The 19,633-nt window shown below is 35.3% G+C and overlaps 1 protein-coding gene across 4 annotated transcripts in view; it reads left to right on the top strand.

Moving 5' to 3' along the window:
• Window positions 1–19,633, top strand: part of LOC121411532 (cAMP-regulated phosphoprotein 21-like) — a 97,740-nt gene that overhangs the window by 4,638 nt on the left and 73,469 nt on the right. For 3 of the 4 annotated variants that reach the window (XM_041604312.1, XM_041604313.1, XM_041604309.1), the window contains exon 2: window positions 8,640–8,775. The gene's annotated coding sequence lies outside the window, so the exon portion shown is untranslated. Of the gene's footprint in view, window positions 1–4,775; window positions 5,104–8,639; window positions 8,776–19,633 lie in introns of those variants that run through there. The other variant, XM_041604310.1, reaches the window with a different exon arrangement.

Raw genomic sequence — 19,633 nt, 5'->3', positions numbered from 1 at the left:
ACGAATTGTATCTTATATATTAAATCAGTCGATACATTTTTGCAAAATTCTTGGTACAGACAGATTTAAATAACTATAATTTGATGTAATACAATACAAAAGAATAAGTTTTGATGGGACATCATCAGCTAACAAATCAGATAACAAATCCTGGTAAACAAGTAGTTGATTTGAATCAAACAACTATAATGCTGAAAATTTAATCAAAATCAGATAGAAAATTTAAAAAACTATTTAAAATGCTCAACACAGGTGTGTAAATGAGAGAGCTGATAATGTCACACATTCACTGTTTCCTAAAGATAATAGATTACAACAATGGAAATTCCAAATTTACATGATAGCGAGGAAAACAAAACATACAAATTTTTTTTCTTAGTGATTGGGTGACATCGTCAGTACTAAATTTGAGTTTGATGAATTTTTTAGCATTGATCTTGTCTCTTGTTTTTTGCATTTTATTCAAATCAGCTTTTTAAAATGCTAACTAATAAATGTGTGATTTATTTCTAATGCTATTATTTTATTTCACTGTTATTATTTCATTTTATTATATATATATATATTTTTTTTTTTTGGGGGGGGGTGGACAATGCATCATAGAACTTACGCAGTTCAGAAGAAAATGTATTATGTGTAGCTGAATACCCTTTTCAACAGAATACCAAAGGCATAGATCTATGGTTGAAAAATTAGATCATGCGGTTGAATGGGTCAATATGTGAACGTTCATATTGTCATACTAGAGTCATTGGTACAATGGCTGTTGTGAGCTTGTACTCATGTGTGAGTATGAGATGGAATGTTGCAGCTTGAAGTACATCCTGAATTCATTTTAGGGAATTCCCCTACATGTAGAATGCTTTTCATGTCATGAAGAGAAACTTGCCCTTTTCATTTGTTTTTGGATATTTTTTAATTTCTTAAAGTGCAAAACAAGAATTTCATTGAAATCACTGAATCAACCTCCCAAAGATACAAAAAGTTCACAAGAAATTAAAAAGAGGATGATAATAATCTCACACACAAAAAAGGGATAATCCTACGTTATCTTAATGCAATGACAATATGTGTGATAGTGTCAACTGTCAAGTGATTGCCTCGAAGTAAAATTGAACAGCAATAATAGGTTGGAATATCCTCTTCCCACTCAAAACTTTGCCAGTTTTGGTAATGATTTCAAAATGAGTTTGAACTGAATCCTATATAAAAGTGACCACCCTAGTGTTTGTATCTTTGTATCAACTGATTCTGATACTACTGATAGGTAATGTGTAATTGCAGAGAAATTTGACAAATTAGCATGACATTTCAGCCAGGTGTAGTGTCTTTTTCTAGCCAATAATAACTGTGTCCCAAATTTACTTTTCTGTGTTGGCAGTCTTCCATACAAGATCATTTTCAGCTCCACACAGAATGTAAATGTAACAGATCTAGCGTAAATCTATGATGATATGGTGAAAATTAACCTTGAATTTGAAGACTGTGTACTGTAAATAATTTTTATTTTTAGGGGCTTTTTTTCTTTACCACATTTTGGCTATTTCAGAAATTTGGGGTCTATTCTTTCATTTGAAGGGCTACTTTAGGGGTAAAAGGTAATTGTGCAGTAAAAGCAAGTATCATTCTTCTGCCACAGTTTGGAATATTGATTTTATCAATAATCTTGAATATTGTTTGGAACAGAACTTGAGGTGGCTCTAGAAAAAAATGGTTTTCCTAAAGCATGCATTTAGGGGGGGGGGGATTTTAGGGGCGATTTGGGCATGTATTGCCATTGCTGATGTACAGTATTTTATAAAAATTATTTTTTTTTATATTTTGGATTGACTATGTAGGTAACGGTTTGCTGAATTATGCTGGGAAAACCTAATTTTTCTCATTGTTTCTTTTAAAACTTCATTATGAATAACTTCCTTTTTTGTCTCACCTGCATAGCAGTGTGAGACTATAGGCGCCGCTTTTCCGACGTCGGCGGCGTTCATGAAACTTGGCCAAAAGGTTAATCAAGTATTACTGAACATCCTGCCTGAGTTTCATGTCACATGATCAAGGTCAAAGGTCATTTAGGGTCAATGAACTTAGACCATGTTGGGGGAATCAACATCAATATCTTAACCTAAGGTTAAGTTTTTGAAATGTCATCATAACTTAGAAAATATATGGACCTAGTTAATGAAACTTGGACGTAAGGTTAATCAAGTATCACTGAACATCCTGCATGAGCTTCACATCACATGACCAAGGTCAGAGGTCATTTAGGGTCAATGAACTTTGGCCGAATGGGGGGGTATCTGTTGAATTACCATCATAACTTTGAATGTTTATGGATCTGATTCATGAAACTTGAACATAATAGTAATCAAGTATCATTGAACATCCTGTGCAGTTTTTAGGTCACACGATTAAGGTCAAAGGTCATTTAGGGTCAATGAACTTTGGCCAAATTGGGGGTATTTCTTGAATTACCATCATAACTTTGAAAGTATATTGGTCTAGTTAAAAAACTTGGACATAAGAGTAATTTAGTATCACTGAACATCCTGTGCGTATTTCAGATCACATGACCAAGGTCAAAGGTCAATAAACTTTGGCCATAATGGGGGTATTTGTTGAATTACCATCATAACTTTGAAAGTTTATGTTTCTGACTCATGAAACTTGGACATAAGAGTAATCAGGTATCACTGAACATCCTGTGCGAGTTTCAGGTCACGTGATCAAGGTCAAAGGTCATGTAAGGTCAATGAACTTTGGCCATGTTGGGGGTATTTGTTGAATTACCATCATACATGTATCTCTGTAAGTGTATTGGTCTAGTTCATAGAACGTGGACATAAGAGTAACCAAGTATCACTGAACATCTTGTGCAAGTTATAGTAGTTGTCAAAGTCAGCACTGCTGCTATATTGAATCGCGTGATGCAGGTATGTAAGACCGCCAGAGGCATTCCACTTGTTTTGCCATCATATTGTGAAACTACATGTAGGATTCCTTTCTCGATACATGTGTTTGGAATTGTCATTATTGTAAAGAATTATGATTCAATGAAGAACTTTCTTATTAAATGGAAAAGTCCACCTCAACAAAAAAGTTGATTTGAATAAAAAGAGAAAAATCCCAAAAGCATAACGCTGAAAAGTTCATCAAAATTGGATGTGAAATAAGAAAGTTACAATGTATGACAGTTTGGCTTTATTTCAGAAAAATAGTTACATGCACATCTTGGTCAGTATGCAAATGAGGGAACTGATGACATCACTCACTACTTCTTTTTTTGTATTTTATTTTAAGGAATATGAAATATTCAAATTTTCTCCTCATTGTCCTGTGAAACAAAGTTGTATTTCTCCCTGAACACGTGGAATTACCATTGTTTAAAATTTTATGGTTCTGTCAAGTTGGTCCTTATTGTCAAATCTGTAATAATTGAAATATTGTATAATTCAAACAATAAAAAATAACCCAAAGAAATACTTAGTGAGGGACATCATCGATTCTCTCCTTTGCATGTGACTAAATTGAGCATGTTCTATTTTGTGAAAAATAAGTGAAAATTTTTATAACTTTCTTATTTTACATCAGATGTTGATGAAATTTTCAGCATTATGCTTGTCTGATATTTATCTGTTGATTTAAATCAACATTTTTCAGAGGTGGACTTGACCTTTATGTCAATTCGACAACAACAAACAATGGATAAAATACAAATTCAGTAGTTAGTGTGTGACATCATTGGCTCTCATCTCATGTATTGTACAAATTTTTCTGTTATTTGAAAATAAATGATACTTTAAAATGTATCTTTCTTTAAATCTAAAATTGACTTTACATGTACATCTCATTTCAGTGTTATGTTTGTTTGATTTTGCTCTATTTATTCAGATCAACATTATGTTGGGGCGGACTTGCCCTTTAATCGCATTCTTTCTGTGTTCAAAGAGATAAAAATAAAATCATCTTGTAATTTGTAGTGTTTGAATTGCGCAATAAAGTGTGACTCATTCAATTCTGGAACAAGAACAGACACTGGATGGAGATGGCATGTTGTAGGCTCTGACTCCTGTATTGGGCCAAAAATTCATGCCTGCACCCAGCCTTTGTGGGTATCACTTGTTTCCATGGAGACACTTTTAATCAGGAAATGCAGAGGGGGTTATGAGCAGGGAAGGGCGGAAGTTGTATAGTTTAGTCCTGTTTTATGGTTGACCTTGTATTATTGAGGACAAAAAGGGAAGAAATAAATAAGGGTTGGCTTTGTAGTATTTATCAAGACTTTGATACTTGAATTGTTCAAATTGTTTTTTATAGAGTCCCATATGCCACTCATCTTTGTATGTTCATGTAATGAAAACAATTCATTAGTAGGACTCAAATTGCTTTGACAGATATCTATCATGGTCAGTTTTCATGCAATGTTTTCTGTACAAACTGCATGTATGTCCATGGATTATCAGATTGTGTGCTGCATTTACGGGGGAGGGGAGGGGGCAGGAGCACCTTTAATGGGCACATTCGTGGTACTGTATTATGCTTTTTAGACCACATTTTCTTAACCCCATATGTACTCTTACCCTGACTTTCACATTTTACCTTGCTGTTTTTAATGGTTCTTACATTTGTCCAAAATTTTCTAGGATTTCAAATATTTCGCTGCACAAAGCTGAACTTAAAACTTAAATGTACAGACTCATATTGTGAATATTGCAAAACAGTAATAGTTTGAAAATGTTGATAGTAACGGTACTCATTGAACAGTTTTCATATACGTGTTTGAAATATGTGAAAATTTGGAGGAAATGGATCTTCCTCCACCAATTTCATTCTTGGGGGAATCCCAAGTAATCATTACGCAGGATGTGTGCATGCGATCATGTTTGCCAAATTCCCAGAATTGAGCAATATTCAATCAATCAAGTATTTATTCGGTTTTGGGGTCAGATAATAAGCAGGGAATAAGCTGTAGATTGCATTGTTCAGCCAAAACAAGTGGAAGTCCAACACGGATTGTGTACGAGTTTTCGTAATTGCACTGGAAGACTTTTTATAATTTTTCTATTTTTACTGAGTTTACTTTGTGTTTGTTGAAAGGTTAAAACAATGGTAAGGGGCTATTGATTGCAAAAATAAATTAAAACTCATTTGTAAGTTCATAATGAATTATAACAATTTTTTTTCTAACATACTGGATTTACTATTTTACTATTTTTTCCCCAAAAAATGTTATTCAACAAATGTTGGGAAAGCCTCCTCCTGACATAGAGAAACATTTGTAAAATACGATGGTATGTTTCATTGCCCCCCCCTACAATGTTTAATCTGACATATAAATTTGATTGATTATTCTAGAAAGGATGGCAATGATGATGGCGATGATGCATAGCATTTGTATAGCGCCATACATGTATATCTATCAAAGACATTCAAAGGCACATTTTTGGAGGAGCCAGCCAATCTGGGTCACCGAGAACGGCGCGCACACAGAACTGTGACCCGCACTAAGGTCTCTCCTCCCAATATGCATGTAACTGATTGGGGGAATGCAGGTGGACCACTACACTGTGGTTCCCCCTACTCTTATACGAATAGTGCCGTGGGTTCTTAACATGCAAAGGTGGTGACTCTCCTCTATACAGGGCCTCCATTCAACGTCCTATCCGAGGGACAGAGTGTTTTCCACTGTAACATAGCCTGCAATGAAACGGGAGAGACGTTTACCCACAATGCACTGGCTTCAGACATCTGCCTGGGGTGGACTCGAACCCATGATCTTTGGTTCGACAAATCCTTGTCGATGATGTACTACAAGGTGTGCGTGGTCCTGAATTCATGTCAAAAATCGAAATCATGCTGTTTTTCTCTCTTTAAAAGTCTTATTTTCAGCAAAACCATCAGTCTGTAACCCTCTTCTTGAGCAACAAGGCTACATGTAGGCGTATACTTTACTGAGCCACAGGGTAGGGGTATGAGTGGGAGGGCAAATAGATTGTGCCAGTACGCGCTCATCTTTTGCTAAAAGAGTGACAAATGCAATTTCCATATTTCCATCATAACTAATTCATGCTAATGGGTCTATCAGGTATCATTTAGAATGGAGCAAGTGAAATTAAGCCTGCTTCTCATTTACGCCCAAATTAATAGATTTTGTGCTTGTACGTTGGAGATCTCCTATGGAAAAGATCATGCCTGCCTGTTATACATGTGTGTACATGTAGGAAAGCTGGTGTGCATACATGCACATATACCTGTGCAATGTGCACTTTGTTTATCAAGATGAATGATACTAATGATCCGGGAGAGATGAATGTTGCACTGTATACCATCCTACATGTACATGTATTTACATGAAGCACTGTTGTGCATGTCAACTATTCTTTGATACATGTGCTCTATGCACCGTTTGATTTTTGTTCAAGTTTACTTGTTCATATATATATATGCAGTTTACTGTTCCAGCAAAAGATAATCGGGAAATTATTATGTTTGTACATTTAGTACTGATTCCTATTCTTGTTTTATACAAATATGTTTGGTTTCACAATACTGTTAAACTCACATCATCTATAACAACATGTAATAGATTATGATATGAGCACGGTGTGGTGCTATGTCAGTGCAACAATCCTTTTTTTTCAATATTTGAAGCCCCCAGAAAAAAAGGAATTTAAAAAAATAAAACACCAGTTCCCAAACAAAAATAGTCTACATTTTCAAGCTATGTGAAAGAATATACTTGCTCTTGATAAGAAAAAGACATTTATATATTAACCGCTGACTATTTTTCTGTTTGTCCGTTTGTTTTTTACATTTTTGCAACAAATGATGGCAGTATGGTTCATAATTATAATATATGACCCATTTAATGTTCTAGCGATGCCATCGATTAGGACGTACCATAGTGGATGTTGCATGTACATGTAGATCATGTTTGCATACTGGAAGCAATCAATGTGGGGGCATGGGATATGCACGGCTAGACTCATCTCTTAGTGGGTAGAACTGGGACAGGTTTAATTGAAGAGTGGGATGAATCGAGGCTCGTTTCTGCCGGCTGTATCATGAATTTAAGACCGGTATTGCTGCCTGAATACCAAATTTATGATACCTGGATTGTGTGTTTGTCAGTGGGCGACTCCAAAGGGCCGTTCGGTTGGGTATAATCTCATTTTATACTTCCTCTAGAAAGTCAAGGATCACCATCCTCAAACTAGATGAACTACTACTACCTGACTACATACAAACTACAGTTACAAACTTCAAATCTTACTATTGCATTTCACTTTTTTAATAGAAATAAAGAATTTTTAATGCAACCTTTTTGATTTTGTTAAAATATTTGATACATGTTATTTTATCAAGAGTTGAGTCTGGCTTTAGGTAATTTGTCAAATATATGTGCTACTTTTTGTAGTACTAGTAGGAATGCTGCTATCTGCATAGCACCTTTCCCAAATTCCCTATTGTGTCGTCCATGATGAAGTGGGAAGAATTGTAATGAGAGGGGGTTGCATGTTTCCCGCAGGAAAGACGCAACTCTGACCTCGAAAAGGTGCATGTAAAGTTACAATTGTCAGTGATAATTCAGATGTAGCATCTATATGTAGTATCGTGATATCACCATATTCGTCGGCGGTCTTCCGAACCGTCGTATCACACATACGACGGTGCAAACCCATTTCAGAGAAAATCAACTTCGAAGTTTACTATAATTTTTACCTCTAGTTCTCCAGCTGTAAAACATATTCATTGCTTGAAAAAATACATGGTTGGAAAGACCAAGACAATTACTTGACAATGGTATCCTTATTTTTACATGGAAACAAGGATCAGAGAAAATATCGCAAAAGAGCTACATGCTTGTAATTTCGGTTTGAGCGGTTTAGATTTCTGCCGTACAAAAACGCCATAGGGAATTCCACAACCCTGACCGCAATTTCAATGCGCGCGGTCAGTCAAAACTTTGTATGGCTTTTCACCTGCAAAGTCAATGCAGTGCAGGTGGCCAATATGACAGTTTGGCTGACCGCACGCATTGAAATCGCGGTCAGTCAAAACGTATGGCTCTGTTTCAGTACACGTTTCCAATGGGATTTTCGCATTTTATTTAAAAAATGTATGGCGTTGCCGTGAAAATCCTCTCATATCTCAGAAAAAAATAAATTGCTGCCAAGAAATTTAGTTATGAATAGAGTAGGACTTGTACTTTAATTTTGTGCAGAAAGCTTAAAATCGATTATTTTTTTACCGAAATTGACTGATATGACGGTTTTGGATGAACGCAGATGTATTGGTCAGATTTTTGCTGATGGAAGAAAAAACTACCCTTTTGTCATCATCAACAACATGGTGTGTTAAAAGCCTCATGGTATAGTTGCTCTGACTCTCGCTTTTCAATCAGAGGGTGGTTGGTTCGAATCCTGCTCCAGGTATCAATATCCTTCAGCAAGAAGTTCATCCACATTGGCCTCACTCGACCCAGATCTCAAGTTAATGGGTACCTGGTAGGATTTAGTGCTACAGGAGGGTATATTTTGGGCAAGGATCACACTAAGAAAGGATAAATCAAGCAGTTTTTAATTTTGCTGCCAAACACTTGATGTGTGCTTTAAAAATCATTCCATATTTTCTCTTTGCTCCAGGTAAATCCCTCCATCTGATCTTGAAAATCAGTATGACAATCTTCAGAAGAGACAATCAGTAATGATTCTGTAGACCGCAATCCCACAACCCATCATTAGGCAGCCATCGCAGCTGACAACTCAAAGGCCGATTCAGGTTTGTGTAGATTTTTTTAGACCTCAATGATACATGTAGTAATTATAATATCCTGGTTTTATAGTGCTTGATATATCACAGCATCCGTAAGCTCTTTAGAGATATTCTCTTTTAAACCTTTACTGTACCACATCAAAGAAAATTGAATAAATGGGTCAGGGTTTATTTTTACTTGGGAAAGAGTGTGCACATACATGTACGTAATTTATTTGGTATTACCTGTGCTCAGGAGGTATTTGTTTTCTGAAACACTCTCCAGGGGAGTGTTTCAGGACATGTCAGACGTTTTTTCCCCACAAGTCCTGTTTTTATCAAACAGTTACCATAGTAACAGTGCTTCTCAACCAATCCAAATCAAGGAAAGTTGTCGGATCTGACAACTGTCCGTTTAACAAAAATGTTGATAAATGAAATGCTCTCCCGATCTGCTGCTCATTGGTGAATACATGCATGCAGACAATCCCCCTTGAATCGGATGCCCCACACACTTAAGTCTCGCATGGAATATTGCTTATTCACATTTCATTGCCTAACTCGCCAATCCATAGTTTCTTATTAACAGATAAAAAGATACCCTGTGAGCCCCTCCCTTGGCTTTGGCCCAAACCAGATTTTGTAAGATCTATTTTAGAATTTTAATGTTTCAAATTGCTGTACTGCCAATATGGACAATGTGCAGTCTATAGACTTCATATGTAGTTAGCCAAGTGGTAATTATGAATATAAATGACTAAAAGGGGACTTTTTGTAGTTCCATACAGTTGTACATTCCATACTTTGTAAAAAAAACTACCCCCCCAATAAAAAAGTATTATGGTGATCAAATGACCATGTATCTGAATATGGGGCTGTCAATGAGGCAGTTGTCAATTTGGACTTGGCAAAAGTGAAATACACGTAGGAAAAGTGGGCTACATGTATATCAGCGAATCCCCCTTTAAAAAGAAAATGATGATAACATGTTTACTTTAAGGCTTTTATGGTCAATGATGTGAATTATTCCCAGAAATACAAGTCAAAGTGATTTTTTAATGAATAATTTATTGACACTCAGGGGATTTACCAATGATATCATTAGTCATAAATCAAATATTTACTCTTTATTGAAATGTGTGCTGTGTGCATTATATTGTTATGAAAACCTCATTGCTGTCTTTTACACTCCCTATGCTATGGTTATGATTAGATTTACTTCAAGCAAACCTTCCATCAAGCACACACTCACATTCAAGTGACAATTGCAATAAATTGGTTTGGTCATCCGTTAAATAATAAGGAAACTATGAAATATATCATTTTGAAAATTCTCAGTGATCAAAACAATTTGTGAAAATTTTAAGTTTTTTTCTATTCATTGTGAAATCTAGGGACAGCCCCGACTTTTGGGAAAAATGTAGGTAATATTCACCCTTGAGTTCCCTTTTAGCTACCTACATCATAGATGGATTTCTGTTGATGCATCTAGAAAGAAGACAATTTTGAATTTTGCAGTTTCTCTTTATAAATCCTGAATACTGGCTATTACATGTATATGAAATATGGTAAGAAAATGTAATAGAAACAAAACTGATTCCATTATTTTGAGAAAATGAAATATCACACATTTTGGCGAGCTGCTCATTATAAAAATAAAATCCACAACTCTATAAATCCTGAATATCTTCACCAATGTTTTCTTTTGTTTTTCTGCTTTTCTTGAAATTCAATTTACATGAACCTTGCTGCCATTCCGTCTGTGCAAACAAGTATTCACTTTGATTCAATGCCCTCGACCACAATCGATTCATGGCCCAGAACTCTGTGCTTGATTGGTTTCATACTTCCACCCCATAGAAAATCTTTTCATAGTTTTATTTATTTTTTACCCTTTATTTTCTAGATGTAGGTAGGATTATTGCCAACATGATGGCATCAGGGAAGGGCCGGGATGGGGGGTACAAAGATCTACATTATTTGCATAGTTCTCAAAGAAATTACATGATAAGGAGAGATTCTAAAACTATCATACATGTTTTTTATAGTTTTTACATTGTTTTACAGACTTGTCAGTGCACTTGAAATATTTTTGCCAGTAGAGGGAGTCCTCAGAGTTTCAAATCTTAGAAGCTAGAGCACTACATTTGTTGGAAGTTTGGAAAAAAAGTGCTTTGCATGCCCAAATATATGAGATCAACACAAGAACATGCACATGTGAGCTGAGGGCATATAATATCATTAGCCTTCATTCTGACTAATTGCATGACAAAATAGTGATTAATTGCTCTAAATAATATACATGTAGATCTACATCATGTAGTCTCATGCCAAATGGTATAATTCTAGTTTGTAGACAGTCATATGAACTACTAACCATTTGGTCTAATTGACATTTAGCCCATAGTTAATATCCAGTTGTTTTGTCTATATGGTTACATGAACAGTTTATGAGTCAATTTTTCATTTGACAAAGTGCATAATAGTAGACAAAGTTAAAATTATTCAATCTGGGCTTGATAGACCAAATGATAGACTGATAATTGTAATGTAGACCAAGCAGCAATTAGACTTGATATTGCTCCAAATTGATTTCCCATGTGAATTGAGCCAACTGCTTCAATAGTAATACAAGTATTCTAAAATTACCTCTCAAAACTGAAGCAAACACCACGATTTTGTCCCTTTCTTTTCAGATGATATCAAATGCTCTCTTTTTTTTGCTATGAATTTGAAATTAAATTTGGTGTCCCAACACAAATGTCTGGATCTTTTACTTGTTCTGGAGAAGCAGGGATACATGTCATTACTCTTAACATAAATTTTTAAAACAGTGGCATGTAAGCAATACACTAATTTCTGAAATTTCGAAATCGAGCAAAATGGGTAAAAGTTAGTATTAGAGCCAATATTTATGAAATTCTAGTACCAGATTATTATTTTTTAAATACATTTTTTTTATACTAAAAAGTAACATTGGGAAGAAACCTTCCCACCCCCAAACATAAATTACAAACTAACCGTTAGTGATTATAAACTAGTTGACAGCTAGATTAGGTTGTAAAAGGCATGCAGAGAAAAAGGCCTAAAACCAAATTATTATGCTGCCCTCATAATACCAAAATCGGAATGTTGGGTTGGTTAGTCGGTTGATATCCATTATTTCTTGTTTTTTCCAACATTCGCTGCACTGCACAAAAAGAAAGTCATGTATGGAATGATTAAGTTATGCAGCCAAAGCAATGTTTCGGTGCTTATTAAGCCATTGAATATGTACATGTGTATTTGAGCAAACTCTTTGTCCATATCCTACATTTTTAGATTTCATTTGTGTATTTGGGTCTGCTAAAATTACAAAAGAAAAAGATTTTAAAATAGTGACTCTGTTTTTTTTTGCTGGAGTTCAATGCCATAACATATTTTTTCAGGCTTCATTAAACAATACTTTTGTGTTGATACATAGGGGAAGGCGGGGTAAGTTGAGCATAGGGGCAAGTTGAGCCACCAGCCACAGGCCAATAATGAATGAGTCAGACATTGTGGTGGTGTCATGTATTGATGACCCATAGCATAACCCCTAACCCCACCACATTGTTTCCAACTTTGAAACAAAAACTAGTTTTTTAGAGGGAAAAATATGAATTTCAGCCAAAAAAGTAAAAAAGAGTGTGAAATAGATAAGTGCTTTATAAACACACATGTCTTTAAATATAATAAAGACATGATAACAACATTATTAGTCCAGGTATGGATCTTCATTCTTGTCATAGTCTTTTATATGGTGGATGCATAATAAATGTGTGGATACAAAATTATCGCACTAAGTTCGGACTGGGGTAAGTTGAGCCAAACAGCATGGGGCAAGTTGAGCCATGGTAATTCCTATGGTAATGTATCTTAAAAAACAAACAAACCATAAAAATCAATTGAAATGCAGGCTGAAAGGAGCAAACTTACATGACTGCTCTTTTCCTTTTACAGGATGTTAGTATTTATAGAGAATTAGCAAGTGAAAAGACTTTAAGCAAAAAATTGACATGCTGGTTCTCCCCCATACATTTTGTACATAGTTTTTGTGGCTCAACTTACCCCAGAAGGTGGCACAAACTTACCCCATATATGGGGCAAGTTGAGCCATTTGACATCGTTTTTTTCAAAGGTCACGATGACTTTCAGTGTGGGGATAGAAAATTATATAAAGGTGGAAAATATTTCAGAAGAATTAAATTTCAAGGCAAGGTACTTATTTCGACAAGATTATTAATCATATCAATTCTAACATGCAAAAAGCAAAAACTGTCACAACTTACCCCCGCCTTCCCCTACTGTTTGCTAGCTTGTAGCATTCTCTGCATTTAATACTCCATTGATGTTGACTGAATAAAATTTCATGAAATTGATATGATCTTTATTAGTAACTGTCATACTTTATCTGTTTTGTAGTGAATTGTGATGTGATCTTAAAAAGTTGGCCCTTTATTTTATCGTAAAAAAATATAATGGGTTTCTCCATGTCCTTAAAACTGCTTTCTCTTGCTATTTGGTTTCTCATTTGAATGCATGAATTGCATCAGGTCTCACATACAGGTGTAGTGCGCAGCATTCATTCTCTCGTATATATATTCACATTATGTTACAGATTTGTAATGTAGGGCAAAGTTTAACTCCTAATTCCTATGCATGGTGGGGAAAAATGTTTGGAGCGACTCGATTTAAAGGTCAGCGTAGCCCCAGAGTCTGGCAGAACAAATAGCAAGGCTAATATCTCGCATCTTGCGGGCGAATTTTGCTGCGTTACTGATGATGGGAGGGAGACGTCGGGCGATGCGTGCTATTCTGAAATGTCAGTGATTGGTTGGTAGAGTGTAAACTTTAGGGGGAGCATTTCATGAAAAAATAGTCACTGATTTTCACTGACATCGGTTACAAGCTACTGAAATCCTTGTACCTGATTGGTTCAGTACAAATTGGTCAGTGGAAAAGCATTAACTATTTGCTTCGTGAAACACTTGCAAAGAGGGTGAGAAACCATTGTGATAATATGGCTATTTAAAGAAAGCAAGCTTGTAGTTGTACTCTAGAGGTACACAGCTTAGATTAATAGCTGCTTCTGCCCCTTAAATTGGCAATGATCGCTAATTTTCTATTCATGTACATACTTTGAAAAAAGGAATATGAAAATTACAGTGAAAATGAATAACAGCAAATAAGCACAAAGTTACAATATTCATTTTCAAATAATTATTTTGTTGTTTTCATTGCCTAGCCAATTTGCAGTGGGTAAAGATTAACTTAATAAGTTGAATGAACAGCTTTAATGCACTGCATGTACATGTAGATACTGTACTGGAAAGGGTATCAACTTTACCATATATTTTTTTTCTAATCATATACTACATGTATATCTATGTTTATAAGAAGGCATACAGGATAATGAAAAAAATGATGAGTTTAAAGGTTCTAAGACACAGAGGCCATCTTATTCTAGATACATATCTATTATAGTTTTACTTGAAAAATAGGAATTTGCCATCGGTTTCTGTGTGCGACGAACCAGTGTTGAGTTATTCCGTGGAAATGAACTTCAACGGGAAGTTATTGTACACGTTTCTCGTGTAGTTGCTGTTTCGACCGAGCTCATCCTTAACAGATTTTTTATATTTTTACGAGGTTTTGATCATATGTAGCTGCAGCATCGTCATTGATCATAAAGATACAAATCACAAAGAGCACACAAACTTATCTATTTACTTTGAATCCACACGTGCAACCACAATAGGCACTTCACACTCCAAACGTCAACAACACTCAGCAGCTTCCTTCCGTGACGTCATAATGGTTACACGATGTATGAAACCAAAGTGGGCTAAATTTTTGTGGGCGGGGCAAATTTGGCTCAATTTTCAATATAAAATTGCCTTTGGACCTGATGTGGGATGTTTTTCGGGTAAAATTTGGATGGAATCGTAATTAGTAACCACTAAGCTAATTAATAAATCAGCATCTTTGCTGTATTACATGGGACCTTTAAGTAATAATCTAGAGCAGGTTTATGCAGATGCTATGATGTAAAGTCTTGGGAAAAATAAATTTTCAATGTCAGGATGTTCTTTTTGCATCGATTCAAAGTATTCACAGGTATAATTATGACTTACTTTATATCTTTGTAAGTTCTGAATACCATTACCAAGAGATTACATCTCTTAATTGTGTCAGTCTATTGTTTAGATTTAATATAAGAATTATTTTATTTTAATTAATTTTACTGGATACAAAATCTTTGTTTATTAAGCCTAGCACTGACATAACAATCTTTATTTGATATTTCTGGTTAGCAATTTTTCACGAATTTTAAATGAAACTCTTTTGTATTCATGTGAACTAGAATTTCAAGATAATTATTTTTTAGCTTGCTATTGATTACTTTTTTAAAAAAAATGATGTATTCAAAAGGGCAGCTTTACAGAGTAATCTACTGCATATTTATGTACCATGCACTGAATATGAATTCAAGTTCTTGTTTTGGTCATGTGTCAGTCCCATGATTTTCTGTGATCAAAAGTTTAATTTGAGGTACAGAACTGAAAACAAAAAAAATTGCAGTTTATAATGATACTTCATTACCATATCAATATCATACTTGTATTTTGTCAGCGAAAATTTTACTTGTACATGTTATACAGATCCAAAATTCTGTACAAAATCACTTTCATCTATTTGATATTTTTGTTTTAACTTTAATATAGACATTATAAAATATAAACGATTAACATATTCTCATTTCCCTTGCAATTCCTGTCATAAATATGCTCATGCATGTGCCTGCAATTTCATGTTCACTTTCAATCTAACTTAACCCAGTTTTAAAATCCAAGAGCGATTTTAACATGCACTATCTCATACACGACCATTGACTAGCTAGTGACAAGAGATAGATGTACATGTAGTCTTTCAAAAGAATTCAGTCATTACCCGTCTACCTGTAGGACATACATGCACATACTAACATCTCCTTTATAGGAGGCAATAGTGTTTGATATGTACCCCCATTACAGCACGGAGATTTGAATCATTGATTTCAACTCCTGTATATAGGAGGCAATAGCATTTCATATCTACCCCTGTTACAGCCCAGAGTTCCGAATCACAGATTTCAATTATTGATGCGGATGTTCAGAGATCCAATGCACGTAGAATATCCATGACATTAGTCTACTTTTCACATGACATGTGAAAGTGAGAAGAAAAGCGACTGACTACTGTTGTACAGTATCTTTACACCTGCTCAGCTGGTTTTACGACAGCTTTTATATTAAATCCTATGCACCTTGTTTAAAGGTCTGAACATTCATCTTCTTGTTTTCATCAATGTGTTTGGAATGAGTAGATGGATTCCTAACACCCATCATGTTTTATATCACAAAGTTGAAGCAATTTGGATCCGATTACTTTGTATCACCCCTTGCCATGTCAGATGATTCAATTTCATCAATGGAGGCCAAGGCTAGGATGGAAGGGAGGGGCTAGATGTTCATTGACACAGAGGTTAATTACATACATGTAGATGATGATGACTTCCAAAAAGCATCAAAAACTCTTTCGGCATATACTATACACATACAGTAATGTACATGTATGTAGTGCCGCGGTATTTTTTGCTGATTTATATTCAATTGGTCTACAGGCCTTTGGTCTATTTTTCAGATAGTCTACTTCCACATGGGCTATTATAACTAATTTGTTCTTCCATCAATTTGCTTTCAGTGGTAATTTAGTCTTCAGTATGATTACTATATATTAGTCTAATCAAGTATAATTCAAATTTTCAATAATGCCCAGTTGGTCTTCGCCTAGTTATTACCTCTTACTTTGTCAAATGAAAAGTTGGTTCCTAAAGTTCATCTAATTGTCGACTCAATGGTCTTTAGACCAAGTGGATATTAGATGAAATGGGCATAGCCTAACTAGAAATTAGACAAATTAGTGAATGGGCTAAATGGTAATTGACGAGCTGGTTGAAGATGAGTTAAGGTTGGGACGGAGGATGAGCCAAAATGTAAAGTATACAAAGCAGTTGTAAACCAGGTGGCAATTACCTATTGGACTTGCCATGACATTATCCATGCAAAACCGGCTGTTACATGTACATGTATATCAATACTTGCATGTTCTGGGCCTGTTTCATAAAAGGCTAATGTCCATTTGATCCTTGGATTTTGATTGACTGTTGCTGCACGATGATACATGTACTTGCGCAGGGGAAAAAATCATGGGGCTTGTGGTGATTCAGTGCCCGAAATGCTTAAAATTGGGGCTGAAAATTCTCCATTAACTGCAATGTTCAAGCTTATAAATCCAATGTTGCAGATTGTATTAGGTGAAAAGTAGCCCCTGAAAATGAAAAAAAAAATACTTGATTATTATGACTTTTATACAATATGTTTTTTTTTCTCAAATTCTTATAAAGATGCCAGTCTATTTGATTTTCGCTCTTTTACATGTAGTTTCATATCTAACACTGATATATGTTGGGTCAAAAGTGTTTGGAGTTCATGAATGCCTCTTGAAATTCTGTTTTCTCTGACGATTTTTCCTATTCACCTACCTCCACTGCCTTAAACTTTGAATGTACCATTTCCTAGAATTGCGGACCTATCAATAGGCCGTTAGACCATTTGATTGATTCGGTATAGAGTGTGGTAGAAGGGTAGCATCCATGGGGAATTGACTAGTGACATAGTTTCAAGCTGACCAACATTCCACACATACCAGAGTGTTGCATGTATCCTATCGGCTATAGCACCCTACCTCACATTGATAAATTCGCTTGCACAAATATTGGGTCATTAGTTGCGTTCACACATCACATGGCATAAAGTGAAATTTGAAAATCGTTTTTAAAATCGGGATTCAAAAATTGATTTTTTTTACGTGTGTGGATTCAGATCGCTATTTTTCTTGCACTTTTATGAATGATTGTGATTATTTGCTGAGCACTGTTAATGCAAAATATCCTCTTGTGATTTGAAAATTTATTTTTTGTATCCCATAATGCACAGTGCATGATCGTAAATGTCAGTGCCTTTGTGCATGCATGTGCGATGCACACTAAATATATCATGCCATGTACATGTAAGTTTCGAGCATTTCTTCCTTGCGGTTATAATCACGCTTTTTAGCTGTGTGAGAATGATGGAAACATGCACACACAAATTATAGATATTTGAATCGAGATTCAAATTTGATTTCCTTTGTGTATGAGAACATGCCTGTTTTGGTGTTGTACAGTATCACCAGGGGCCCGTTACAGAACAGAAAGAGTTGCGTTTAAACGCAAGCCAAAAAATCAATCGCAAGTCCCAAATGCTGATGATTGGTTGAAAATCAAGTTGCGCAAGATTTTTAGAGTTGCGATTGATTGCAACTCTTTCTGCAACAGGCCCAAGGGATTATAAAGTTGAGGCCGGCCTTGAGGTCACATATTGCCGGCCTTTTCCTTGGCCTCGTTCCAAGTCTATGGGAGAAGGTTTTCTCTAGCAGCCTCTTGGCTCGGAAGTACCCGTCTCTACTACATATGTACATGTACATCCCTGTGCAACACTGAATTGATAGCTAAAGCTCAAGGAGTTGTACATAGCAAGCAATGATTTAACTTCTGAAGGTGTCCATGGCAAAGAAGAATGGTGAAGTACATGGCAGTTGGTAGTATGATCTCAAGAGCGGGATCACTCGTTGCTCCCGTCTAATTTCAATTCTGCATGGGATTATCTTCAGATGATTTCTCAGATGTGAAGTGGTCAAGCAGAGGATCCCCAGGGGCAGTGAGATCAATTTGTACTGGCCCAGATTTGCACCCAGTCTAGGTAAAAATTAATGTGATTCAGCTCACTCGGGAGACCTATACTATACCCCATGTCTTTTTCCAGTACTGGATTGGGTATATTTCTCATGGTATATTGATATACCAGGGAAAGTACAAGAAGTAACACCTCCCTAGATGTATATTCATGCATCTATTTAAATCAGCTTATCTTATTTAACATAGGCACTCATGAAATGCATGGGCATGTTATTGGTATAATTCTATCTGAAAAAAATAACTTTACTTTATTTAGTAATTTTGATGCATGCACTGTACACCCCCAAAAATAAAAAAAATGGTTTTATCCCCCTTACTCAGAATTTTTTTTTCTTTTGAATATGTTGTATCATTCGGATTGCCTTGAATGAAATCTACATGTAAAGGGCACACAATACATGTAAAGCAGATGGTTAGAAAATACATGTACATGTATTGAAATTTAAAAAAAAGATAAAGAGGAGCTAGAAAAAAATTAGTATGATTGAAATATAGAAGAATGGAAATAGGAGAAATAGACAACTGATTAAATGGCTGCTTGCAGGAAGAAAATTTCTTCATTTTGTTGTTTATGGTTTGTAATTGTATGCCTCTTCTCGGTATCTTCATTATAGACAGTAAAAGCTTTGAACGAAAGCTTTTTAAATGTTCAAGTGTGTGAGTCGACTCTTTGAAGTGAATGTTTCCAATAGCTAAAGTTTATTCTCTGCATCTTTAGAGTATAAACATTGAAAAAAAATGATCTTAAAATGATCCGAGCCATTTTGAAATGTGAACAGGGAATGTGAGCATTCCCTTGCAATGAATATTTCTAATAGGTATTAAAATTACATACTGATGACCTTTAACCTTCTTCAGATTATAACTGAAGAAAACAATCTGTATGTTTAAAGAATGTAAACAAGGAATGTCCCTATTCCTAGATAAAAACTAATGTTTTCAATAGGTAAATACTCTGTTCATATCTTCAGATGATACTAATAAAAGATGAAAATGATTGGTATACCGGTAGGTGTTTTGTTAAAG

This window comes from Lytechinus variegatus, chromosome 3 (genome assembly GCF_018143015.1).
Source record: "Lytechinus variegatus isolate NC3 chromosome 3, Lvar_3.0, whole genome shotgun sequence".
NCBI lineage: Eukaryota > Metazoa > Echinodermata > Echinoidea > Temnopleuroida > Toxopneustidae > Lytechinus > Lytechinus variegatus.
The sequence above is the reverse complement of the archived record's forward strand: the minus strand, read 5'-3'. Positions and strand labels throughout refer to the sequence as shown.